The sequence below is a fragment of the Marmota flaviventris genome, chromosome 1, assembly GCF_047511675.1.
Source record: "Marmota flaviventris isolate mMarFla1 chromosome 1, mMarFla1.hap1, whole genome shotgun sequence".
NCBI classification, from domain to species: Eukaryota; Metazoa; Chordata; class Mammalia; order Rodentia; family Sciuridae; genus Marmota; species Marmota flaviventris.
Window position 1 is genome coordinate 46,777,552 of NC_092498.1, and position 13,130 is coordinate 46,790,681.

The following is a 13,130-nucleotide window of genomic DNA, read 5'->3' on the forward strand; positions in this document are numbered from 1 at the left end:
ACATGACAGGGAACCAAAGGCGGGGACAAACTAGTTCATGAGGAACTTTGGGGGGAGGAACATCAGTGAGTAGCAGCAAAGAGAAAATAGGGGGGTAAATAGGATATAGAAAATAATTGAGATATGCCTAACTCTGAAAAACCCAGGTGTTCAATGATCATTTTTATAACAAAAAGCACTTGGATAATGGTTGTGTTTAATGTACCTAGAATGTGGGACCATTGAGAAATCAAGTTTCATGGATTGTCTTTGGATTGCAAAGGCTTTTGAATATCTAGGTAGTGTAGACTTATTTTTTTCAGGGAACATGTAAAATATATGGATATTTTAGGTTCTTGTGTGTTTATCTGTGTGGTTTGTAGATTTATAAAATTTGTAGCAGGTGTGGACTTTTTTGTATTTTTGTACTTAATTTTATGTTATAAAATAATCACTTCAAGAGATGTAATGTACTGATGTAAGGAATTGCTTATGGTAGATTAGAGTGTTTGGGCACATTAGCTATAATCCAGACTATTATGGCCTGAATCAAAAATAATAAAAGGAAGACAAAAATTACTCATTATACACACAGGTATATACACACATACATACACACACACACACACACACACATACACACACACTAAGCTCAGAATATATTATTTAAATAAACAAGAGTGAGTATAACATTTTAGGAGATTTCTACACTATTTAGATAATATTTTCACATTGAAGGAATGTTTTCCTTGTTTTATCACAAGTTCATACTTATTGTGCAAACTACTAGAAAAATCAAGTGTAAACATTACATTTCTAATAAATTTTATGAGATCCCACTACGTTTACTAATTCAAAGTACGGAATTATACATGCTTTCTTATGCACATCCACATTTATATAGACAAACACAAAAGTTGCAAATGTAGGAAGAGGAGCAACAATGAAAACCATCAGGTAAATAAAGAACATCTTTAAATGGATGATATATGCAAAACATAAACATTGTTTTATGGAATATGATTCTAATTAGTACTTGATGATTATATTCTGACCTGATATGAAGTGTTAGAGATCCACATCTATCTCTGATAAAATGACTTGCCTTAGAATATCTGTACAGAATAAGAAAATAGATAATACTGTTTATATAGAATGTGAGCAGGTTTCTAACAATGCATTCTTCTGCCTAAGGCATCTTACAGTCTGCTATCAGACACACTTTATCATGTGCCTCCATTCCACTGTAGGCACTGTACACATGTTTTCAGTACTTAATTAATTAATGGAGAAGACATAGTGTATGTTATTTAGGGTCTTTCCAAATAGTGCATAGAGCCTTACTGGGAAAGGGGAATTATAGTATGAAACACAGAGCCAGCACTACTTCCCAACTCTCAGACTGTTGCAAATGATTTTAATGTTCAGTAGATTCCCAGCATGACCAAGGACAGGAATCAGAATTTTTAATGACTGATATTGCTCAAATTTAAATAGTGACAGCAAGAAAATCTGTATGATTGGACTTGTGCCTTCTGCAAGTTCAGCCAATTTCAAACTTCCATGTAAAAGGGACCTCTTTTGTGGCTCTGTATGGAATATGTCCTAAAGCCAATTATGTCAAAGTGGAGTGCAGAGATACATTGCACATTCAAAAGCAGTTCTCTTTTAAATGACAGACTATATCCTCCCTGGCTCTTTCACCGTTTTGGTGTAAGTATCCTAGCCAGAGGTTTGGCAGAGATACAGCATTGGTGGCACTGGCAAATGTCCAGAGAAGACAGATGATTCAATGCATCCATTTGTTTCACATTACTGGAAAATATTCAGACCACATAATTCTAACCCCTGTGCTCTTTGAGGCAGGAGTCATGTCTTTTTATTCTTTCCATGTTGCAATATCTGTGTGGCTTTTAGAAGACCATTCTTGAAGAAAAGAATAAAGATAATAGTACTATATTATCTACAGATGTCAATATGACATACCTTTCATACAACCTGACTAGATTCCATGTACTAATTTAATATGATTACTATAAACATTTAAATGCAGCTTTGTAGTACCACCTATGGCCAAAACCTATCAATTTGGCTCTAATGGTGCTTTTCCTTTACGACTGGCAAAATTTGAGAAGTCAGGTGACCTGCACATTTACTTAGACCTCAACTTTGGTTATTTTCTTAATACCTAAAAGAGATATCTATGCCATGAAAAGTGCACACAATATGAAACTCCTCTTTATGAGACTTCTGAGCCCACAGAGAGACCTACAGTTTCCGTAAATCCTCTGAGACTTCTGGACTGTGAACACAGAAGTCAGAGTACTTAAATAATTAACATGCAAATGTAATTAACGGTTTCAAGAGTCTCATGAAATATGTGTGCTTATGTTCAACTCCATTGATTTCTTTCCTATTTTCACCATTATTAATGTCTTTGCTCACATATAGAATTTTTGTCAGAAATACTATTTGAGAAAGCCTAAGCCAAAGCTGACTTCTGTACATAAAATATAAGCAAACAAATTGTTCCCTTTAGCTTCTTGTAAGGAAGTCATGTGGCAGTGCTACTCAGAACAAGAATATGACTATCCTAATGTGACTTTGTTATTTACAGAATATTTTATTATGTATGAGGACCTGTTCTAACTTTGCTAACCAGTCTGCTTCCTTTTGCTAAATTTCACATTCTTAAAAGGTCTTAGGAATTGGAAACAACTGAACACTCTGTTGAAATTTGTGACTGTCATCCGTCTGGGTAGAATTACTCATAGATCTTGCAAGAGTAGCAGAGATGCATCCATTATAACCGTCAGTCAGGACAGTCATTAAGCATTTTCTACAGTTGAGATTGCTGTGCCAGATGGTACTTCAGGAACAATAGACAGTGCACTCCAAACTGCCATGCATTTGTTCTGTGCCATTTTAACTTAGAAAAATTTAAAAAAGCAAAAGTACCTGGGAGATTAAAATTCCTAGTGGTAATTTTCTACCCTTAGGCTCTCTTTTTTTTCATGAGGACAAATCAGTCTTTGTATTTGAAATGTATAGTTTCTAACAATATATATGAATTTATAGAACCCTTTGGTAGTTTACTAAGTATGCTTCTCTTTGTCCTTCTTTAGTACAAGATTTTTCTTAAAGTGACTTTTTATAATTTAAAAGGCTTTCCTCTTGGAACAAAATGAGCGTGATTCGCATTGTAATAGCAAAATCCCTGTGAAACTTCTCCCCATATTGGGTGATATTTATATAATGATGCATAATTTTTGAAAAGTGTTATTTGCCTTTTAAAACTTTAATTGTCTTATAACCATCCCTATTTTCCTCAATACAGAGTCTCTCCATGTGTTCAAAATAGTGAAGTGGATCTTTTAAGGTCAAGTTCTGTTTCTCCCCTGGCAATAGAAGTCTTTAGTACTGTCATTCTAAATACACAGACATGACCATAATTTCCTACATTCCCCAGTTTACTCAATCTGCTCAATGGTATGGTTCAGTCAGTAACTTCATTGTTATGCAAAATGCTCCCTCTAGGCTGTCACCTCTGGTCTTCTCCAGGCTGGTCTATTTTAAGTTAATATCCCACACCTTGATTAAATTCCACATGAAGCCCCATCTTTACTGAGAGCTTCTGAATCCCCAAACCAACTGATCTTTCTTTTACAAGATTGGTTTATCTCTTTCATAACACTTTTGAGGCAACATACAGAAACAGAATGACGTGGAAAATGATTACCAAAGGAAAATAAAAGGTAAAAGCCAAAAATGTAAGAGAATAAAGCGAATAAAAGTGTAATTTAGTGGATTCAATGGCTCTCTGCTGGCATGATGTCTCCCAATGGACTTTCCAGAACGCACCTCACCCTAACCCCAGTGTTGACCATACGCACCACATGGGAAGTGCTGTCCTCTTTGACATGCCCCACCCTGGCTCAGATGTTGATATAAAAATAAACATACCAAGAAAGCTGAGCAAAAGTTCTTCTCTAGGATTTTGGTGGGTGTTTTTTTTTTTTTTTTTTCTCCTCCTCTCTCTTAAATTGGAGTTTAGGGGAGAAAATTCCCCCTTCTCTCATGTTAAATATGTTAGGGACATGAAACTGTAACATATAATGGTCAGGTTCTTACCTCATAGAGAAGAAAGTCAGGAAAATAAAATCAGTGCACATGAGAGAATTTGGCTATTCTAACTCTGGTTCATTGGACCCAGAGTCCAAAGGATAATCACATTCTTCCCTACCCATAGCCCTGTTGAGCTGTGTTGAATTTGATTCCGACCTTTAAATTTAAAAATTCTTGTGCAATACCCACCAGAAAGGTCAGCATGATTTCTCTAAACTGTACTTGGAAAACTTTACTGCATTACGGCAAATGAGTTTTGGAAATAAGAAAATATGCTTTATCTTCATTGGAAACAAATCTTCTTGATATAAAGGGAGAAAAAGTCACCTTTGAGTAAATATGGGACACATTGTATACTATCAAAGACAACAGAATCAATATTAGGAAGTAAAGCCAATAATCCAATTCAAGTGTTCTTAGTTTTAATAAAGTTAAATAATCACTGAGTTAAGAAAATGAAAATGTATCTTAGGAGAATTCAGCATTTTTCTCACGTAATATGTTATATGGTATAAAGTATAGCTAGATAGAGATGATATGGAGATATGGATTAGAAAAACCAGAAATTTGGTGTAAATTTTTATAATATATAGCCTTTTAACAGAGGTTTGGAGAAAAAAAAATATATTTGTCATTTCTTAATTTTTGTTGTTTCCAACATCTGTGATTTCATTCTTACTTAATGTGATACATTAAAGTGTATTTCTACTGTATATTAAAATTATAAAATCAAGACAAAATTTAAAAATCACAAATAATTCCATTGAGAGGTAATTATTGTAAATTTTGTTATCATGTTTAGCATTTTGAGGGGACTCAGAAATAACCCACTGTTGTTATTACCCATCTGTGTTCTCCATGATAATTCCAAATTATCAATACATAGAAGGAAACACAAAATGTGGGAAACCGTTTTTTTTTTGTTTTTAAATATTTATTTTTTAGCTCTAGGTGGAAACAATATCTTTATTTTTATGTGGTCCTGAGGATCAAACCAAGTGTCTCACGCCAGGCGAGCGTGCTACCCCTTGAGCCACATCCCCAGCCCCCGGTTTTTGGTTTTATCATTACTTATATTTTTACCTAAGTCACATATTTCTAATTAAATGTATTGAGCACAGAACTAAAATCTAAGTAAAGTCTCTCCAACTCCTCTGAACAAATATTGCCAGAAAGAACACATATTGAAACACTGACATACAAGTACCTTATATATAATTTGCAAATATTTTCCCTCATTTGTGTATTCTCTCCTGTCTTTCCTGAAAGAGTACCGAGATGATGATGGCTCACAAAGGAACACATTTAGGGGAAGAGAGTGGAAATGGGGAGTTTGATTTAGACAAGTTAGGTCTGAGATAGCCATTAGCATCCGAGTAAAATTTTCAATTAGGCAATTGAATATTAAGCCTGATGTTCAAAACATTCTAGATACAGACATACCTCTGCTAGTTATCCTATAAGTGGTATTTCACAACATAAGATAGGATAAATTACCAAAGAGACATAGAGACAAAAGTCAAATACTGAATCTAAAGGTCAAATAGTGAGCAAAGAAAGCAGAGAAGTGGCCGGAAACTAGGGGGAGAAAGAAATTCTAGAAATTGAGTGAAACAGCAAAGGAGAGAATAACACCTGTGGTAAGTGCCGCTGATAGAAGGACTTAGGATGAGGACTCTAATTTACCATGGGCTCATTGGTGTCTTTGCTAAGCCATATAAGGGGAGCAACTAGTTTCCTGCTAGGATCATTTTTAGTAGAATGGTGAGTTCCAGAGACAATAAGGGCAGAACAACTGGAAATCCCATTGTTTTTGAGGAATTTTGCTATAAAGTGTACCGACAGGGAAATGGGATGGTATGTGGAGGGAGATATGATAATAGAGAGAGAGAGATTTTAGTTTGTTCATTTATTATGTTGTTTTTATGATAAGAGAACTAAAACATGCCTATATTTGAGATGGAAATAATCATAATAAAATAGATAATGCTGAAGGTTGAAAGAGAATAGGATTGCTCGTGCAACTGTCCTAGCATATCCAAGTAAAGACAGGATGTATTTCCAAAGTGAGGGGAATTTAGTGAATAATAGAAACTATACATGCATGTGCCTGGCTTTTACTTGGCCAGTAGAATAAAATATAGGAAAATACAGACGTAGGTAATATGTTATTTAAGAAAGTTGCATTGCTAATCTTTAGAAACATTTCACTGTTATTTCATTTACTGTGTTATTTTTTATCAGATTTGTTTCAGGACTATCATTAGTTCATAGAAGCAATTAAAAATCTTGCAGTGTTTTTTGTCCTTCATGCTATTGAGGACTATGTACATTTTTATATTTTGGTTAGGTAAGCAAAATTTTTTTTCCTAACTCTATGCCCAGTGCCAATCACATGGTTATATTATGTAACATGACAAAAGAAACTTTGAATATATAACAAGCAGATGAATTTAAAATTGGAGATTATCTTGGTTTATATAAGAGACCTTAATATAATTACGAAAGCCCTTAAAGGAAAATGAGCAAGAAAGGGAAAAAAATATATATATATCAGAAAGATGTGTCAGAAGGAGAATTTGGAGATTGTAAGTGTAAAAAAGGACACACTACTGCTAGTTTGAAGAAGCCATGTGGAAAAATGTGAGGAAGGAATGGATTTTGCAAAGAACCAGTGATTGTGGAATTGCAGCCAGAGGCCCAAATGAGAACTACTGTTCCAGGCAACAACTTGATTTCAGCCTTCTCAGACACTGAACAGAGAATCCAGTAACATTGTTCTTGGCTTCTATCCTGTGGACATGGAGCTACTAAAAAATGAATATTATTTCAAGTTGCTAGATTAGTGGTAACAATTTTCACATAAGATTAATAACAATAAAATAACTAATAACAATAAAATAATTAAATAATTTTAAGTAATAAAGAATTGACACAAATTGCAATAATTAGCTGTGAGTTTTTAATTCTAGTGAAGAGAGTTTTTTGTTTGTTTGTTTGTTTGTTTTTTGTTAGAACAACTCAGCAAACTAAAATTCTGGTTTATTGTTGGACAACGTTATTTCACACATACATCAAACAGGTCAAAAAAATAAACAGCAACTTCAAAGACAAAAAAAGGAAAAAAAACACTTTTTATCTTTGGCCTTTTTAACCATCTCATACAAACCAACTATTTATAGTACAGCTAAAGTACATACACAAAAAAAGTTACTGGAATGCTCGGAATACGGATTTTTTTATTGTTGTTGTTTTTGGTTTTTTTACAAGGTTATTTTTTTTTCTCCTTTGAGATTATAATGAACATGGTCACACCACAAGTAAAGTCAGAAGTAGGACAGAGAACGCTCCAAAGGTTGGTTTGGTCATCGGAGATCATTAAAAATGGCTGACCCCTAACAATATGTACAAAAATATAAAATGTAAATAAAAATACAAACAAATTTTCCTTTTACAAAGTACTTTTAAGAAAAAAAAAAAAAGCAGGGCCTTGGAAGTTTTGGTTCTTTTTTCCTCCCCTGTTGCAAATTCACGTTGTGGTTTTGGTTGGGTGGTGAAGACCCAGCATCATCTGCGGGTGGGTGGCACTGCACGTGGTGGGAGGAGGACCGACCTCTCTACTGGAAGGTGATCACGCTTAGATTCTGAGATGGGAAGTGGAGGGTGAATAGCTCACGGTGGCCTTTTATTTTTAGTTTAGCTTTTCCTTTTTTGCTGTCTAGTCATCCTCCTTGGTCTTCTGCTTCTTGGTATCAACATCATCATCCTCGTCATCTTCAGCTGCCCATTTGCCCTTAGCTGCCTCAGCCTCCTCATCTTCATCTCCATCCTCTTCCTCACATCACCTTCCTCCTCCTCTTCCTCACCACCCTCTTCCTCTCCTTCATCTACCTCTTTGCCAGCTTCCCATTTTCCTCATTAGCATTCCCATTAGGAGGGGCGTCTCTTCCATTCTCTGCCTCCTCCACAACTTCCTTCTTCCCCTTTAAGTCCTTGGTGTCCAAGGCGGCGTCTGGCATGGTGGGGCATGCCGGTGATCCCGATGCAGTGGGTTAAAAAGGAAACTGGAGTTCAGGGACTCTGGCGATAAAGCTGCCGGAGTCCACAGCGGAGCAGGAGGAGGGCGGCGAAGGTGGTTGCAGTGAGTGGGGAGCTGGACCCAGAAACAATGCAAAGATGGCTTTTCAGAGCAGCCAGTGGGGGCTGAAGAGAGTCTTTTGACAAATTTCGCCTAATGGTATATAATCTTCAGTGATACAGAAGAGAGATCTTTCTCTGGAAATTCTCAAGAATACGTATAAGAATGAGATCAAAGTCTGATAATTGGTCTGTGCTCAAGTGATAAGCATCTAGTAAGGTATCTGTTCAGCCACAAAAAGATTGTCTTATTACTACATCAGAGCTGTGTAATTCCAGATGACTGTATTTGGACAATGGTAATCCATTAGCCTGGCCACATTAATGAGAATAAATAGAACATTTACCCAGTCTGGCCCAAAGTGCCCTCATTAAATTGGAAAAATAACATTTATCTCAGTTTTAAAATGAAGGAAATATAAACTCCAAGAACTGTCATAAACCCTATTTTATTATTTGTGGATTAATAACCAGAACATTTTGGCCCATAAGGGTACTGAAAAAATATTATTCTAGTTATGGAAGTGAAGCTGATGAAGAGAAAATTGCTTGCACACCCTATGACTATTCAAACTTGTGCTCAAATATATTTCTAAAGATCAATGTGATGTTTCACAAGATATCCTGTATCCTGATGGGACTTAAAAATATAGGAATACTGTGGCTGATGATACAATGCATGTATGTACAGGAATATATTACCATAGAGATGATGCCATAATACTAATAAAGGAAGTTAAGGTGCATAGATGGAAATCAAATATTAATTATGCCCAAGAGTAGGAAGGACTTCAGTTATGTAGAGGGCTCCAGAAAGCACAGGTGGGAGAATCTAGTAGGAAGGAAGGAAGGAAGGAAGGAAGGAAGGAAGGAAGGAAGGAAGGAAGGAAGGAAGGAAGGAAAGAAGGAAGGAAGGAAGGAAGGGTTTCATCTGGGAAAGTTCTCAGGGAAGCATTGGGGTTAGGTGCTGGATTAGACTAATGAAGAGAGAAGTCAGATTTTGTGATATAGTGAATGGCTAGATGATGGCAGTCTAGTAAGACATATATTGCCAACTGGTCTTCATAGCATGTGGAAAATTCTGATGTGAGGGTTTGACCACACCAGCACAGGCAACGATGTGTTAGAGGGGAGTAAGCAAATCTTTGTTCAGAGCACAGGACCAAGCAAAACACATCACAGCTTAAATGAAGATTGTGCCATTCAGTAGCTGCACATCTTTGGGAAAGCTACTTACATTTTCTTATCTACAATTATAAACCTGTGAAATGAAGAATATGATAAAAAATGCTTTCCTTAGGTGTATGTGAGAGAGGTCAAGATGTACAGGATGCAAGCAACGGCAAGCTAAGAATCAAAACTAACAGATATATTTGTAAAAACACCTTCACTTTGTGATGTTTATAAAAATGGAAAGGCATTAAGAACTATAGTAAAAGTATTTTGAATATATACATTTTAAATGTTGTTTACAACATGTGCTATATACTGATAAATCCAAGTTGTGAGTCATATACCAAAGTTTTGTTGAAAATATAACTGGTGTTGTTATAGAATCTTTAAAGAGAAATACACTCAGGATGCTTTTGCCAAAGATTAATTGTAAAGAAAATCAGTATCTACTACCATAATTATTTATTCATACACTTCAATTGTTAAAAAGCAACAAAAAATTATCTTTATTTGAAGTGGCAATCAATTTATCATTCAAACAACAGCACTTAAAAATAACAAATGTTCTAAAAACAATTAGCAGGCACTAATTTGCCTATTCAGGGATAAAATGGGAATATTTAGGCAAATAGTTATCCTATCTACAGAATCTTAAATGTCTGCTCATAATTACTTAATGGAGACAAGGAAAAGAAAATTAGTGCAACTCTGAATTTGGGCTTCAAGAAGTTTCAGTATCACCCCCATTCTCTAGTACATTCCACTTTCATTAAAAAATTTATAGGCCGGGGCTGGGGATGTAGCTCAAGTGGTAACGTGCTCACCTGGCATGTGCAGGGCACTGGGTTCAATCCTCAGCACCACCTAAAAATAAAATAAAGATGTTGTGTCCACCAAAAACTGAAAAATAAATATTAAAAAATATACCCCCCATCTCTCTCTCTCTCAAAAAAAAAAAAAATATATATATATATATATGCCATGATTATCACTTCACAAGCAGAGCAAATATTTTATTTTTAAAGTAAATGGAAGGCCAAGGGAAGAGAAGAGGATTTTGTGTGTGTGAAGACAGCAACTTGAGGACTTCTTCTCTAATTTTAAGCCTAGCCCTTCTACATCTCTCAAGATAAGCAACTTCTTCCTCCAGCAGTTCAGTACACTAGACCTACACTGTGTGTGAAAAGCCTCATTCTTGCTGGAATCTAACAAGAACAAGTGCAGGCATCCTCCACTCTTTCTATTATGAATGAAAATAAAATACTAAAGCCCCAGAATATAAAAAAGGAACTAATAACTGGTTAGTTGTGCCTTCAGATACCAAATTTCCTTAGTGCTCCAGGTCTCCTGGTGTCCTGTTATATTGGAGTGGTGGCTGTCTCTCCTCTTTGGCACTACCGAGAGGAAGGCATGAAGACTAACTAGGAGAGCCCACCTGGTATCAGGATAGGCAATAGTAACATCCATATTAGTACAGTTAACAGTAGATCACTGTCCTCTGTGGATGCAAGCTACTACAAAACACAGTGTAAGACACCCAAACCAGGACCTAATTTCTAAGCAGTAGGCTAACTAAAATAATACATTTAAAAATAAATAAATATGAATCAAAAATTTTCTCCAGTTTGCAGCTGTAGTTTAAAGGAATCACAATGATTCCTTCCCTGTAGCTCCCCAACCTAGATTTAAAAACAATGGAGGTTACAAAGGAGTGTAAATGGGGATCAAACTATCACTAAGATGATATCAGAAGTCAAAATTTAGTTGTACACCATTCTACTGCTGAACTCCCATATTAGAACAACTTTCCTGAACACACATAGACAACACAGGTCAATGACTAGATTCTGCCTGTGAAGGTCTGTCTCTTAAAACTTGTGGTTAACCAAAGTATAAAAACTCCCCAAAGAAAAGAGGGTTTTTTTTAGGGAGAGCTGAATTATGCATGCACAGTTATTTCCATTATTCAACAGTCAGGTACTCATTTCACCTGTATAATGAAAGAATAATAGATGGGGCAGTGGGTTAAGAATGCTTAGGGAAAATTCATCATAAGAATGTAGAACATACATTCTCCCAGCCTCCCACTGCTGCTCCTACCCTAACATTTTGCAATTAGCAACCTAGAAATTGAAGCAATAAAATGTTCCATTCATAAAAGCCTAAAATAAGAAAGAATAAATTTAATAATAAATTCACAGTACTTGTAAGCTCTAATGAAAGATAAATAGTTAATTTGAAAAAAATATAGAACGTGATAATTGGAATCAAATGTAAGTTTCTACTTCATCATAAAAAGTTCCACTGTAACAGTTTAAAATATTCATTTGATATCTCACAGTCTCCCTGGTAGTCCTTCTTGCCTCCTACTCTGGTTCATGACAGTTTTCTGATTTCTGAGTAGGTAAGGGTCCAGAGAGACTTCACTTTGCTTTTAAGTGATAGGACATTGAACTCTGGTCAGGGATTACAGCCTTGCAGTGCATATATATTCAGAACCAAATCTTTCCAGAAGATTTCTCCAGTAAGATCAAGTCAGAAAACTGAGAATAAAAGCCCAGTTTTGGTCAAACCATTAAAGAGGATATTAACATCAATTATATCTGTAGCGCAGTAATACTGATATAAAGCATCCACATACTGAATATCTTTCATCAGGACCCCAGCAGATAGTAGAAGAAGGAACAATTGGTAACATCTCTGGTTGCTTCTACAATTAAAAGATCCAATGATTAGTTTTAAAATATATTTCCTATTCCTCAGTAAAGGAGAAACGAACGTAATTAGGTTGAACCATGAAGGTGAGATAGAAACAAATGAAATATACCTTCTGATAATTTGTTATCTCACTTAAACCATGACAAAAAAGTACACTTTGACCATTCTGTATGCCACAAATCATAAGATATTTTTATTAAGACTTGGATTTGTACAATTTAAATTTGAAATAGATTTATTCCAAATCTTCTTTTTAAAATGTTGTGTTATATAAATTATTGGAGACTTAGAAATTCTATTTTAAATAAGCCTTTTATTATAAAACCTTAGATTTATCAAACAGTTGTGCAAATAGGATAGCTTCCATATAAGCTTCACCTAGTTGTCCCTATTGGTAACTTTTATGCTATATACTATATTTGTCACAACTAATCAATCAGTACCAATAGATTATTAACTAAAGCCTGAACACTATTCAGATCTTCCAAATGACTTCTAAAATGTATGCTACATAGTTTATTTTGACAAATATGTAGTGGTCACTACCCATCATTAAATTATCACCCAAAAGGGTTTAACTACCTGAATAATCTTCTGTACCTTTTCTAAAAGTCAAATAAATGGTATCAAATCAGCCTTTTCAGACTGATTTATGTATTTGTCAATATACAAACAAAATTCACACGTAATTTTGAGGCTTCACGGATGATTGTTTTTATTACTGAAAAGTAGTCATTTACTTTAATATCCCACATTGTTGATTCATCTATAGAAAGTCATTACTTAATTTTTCCAATTTTGGGTGATTACGAATATGGCTGCTATGGCCACAATAATTATACACCAATAATCCCAGTTTCTCAGGAGGCTGAGGCAGGAGGGTGACAAGTTCAAAGCCAGCTTCTCAAAAAAAAAAAAAATCACTTTAATAAAATGGACTGGGGATGTGGCTGAGCAGTTAAGCAACCCTGGGTTCAAGCCTCCATGCCAAAAAGAAA

General features: G+C 35.2%; 1 pseudogene; it reads right to left on the bottom strand.

The window, feature by feature from the left end:
- Positions 1 to 7,822: 7,822 nt before the first annotated feature.
- LOC139701433 (prothymosin alpha-like) lies at positions 7,823 to 8,123 on the bottom strand (annotated as a pseudogene).
- Between the last annotated feature and the right edge of the window lie 5,007 nt (positions 8,124 to 13,130).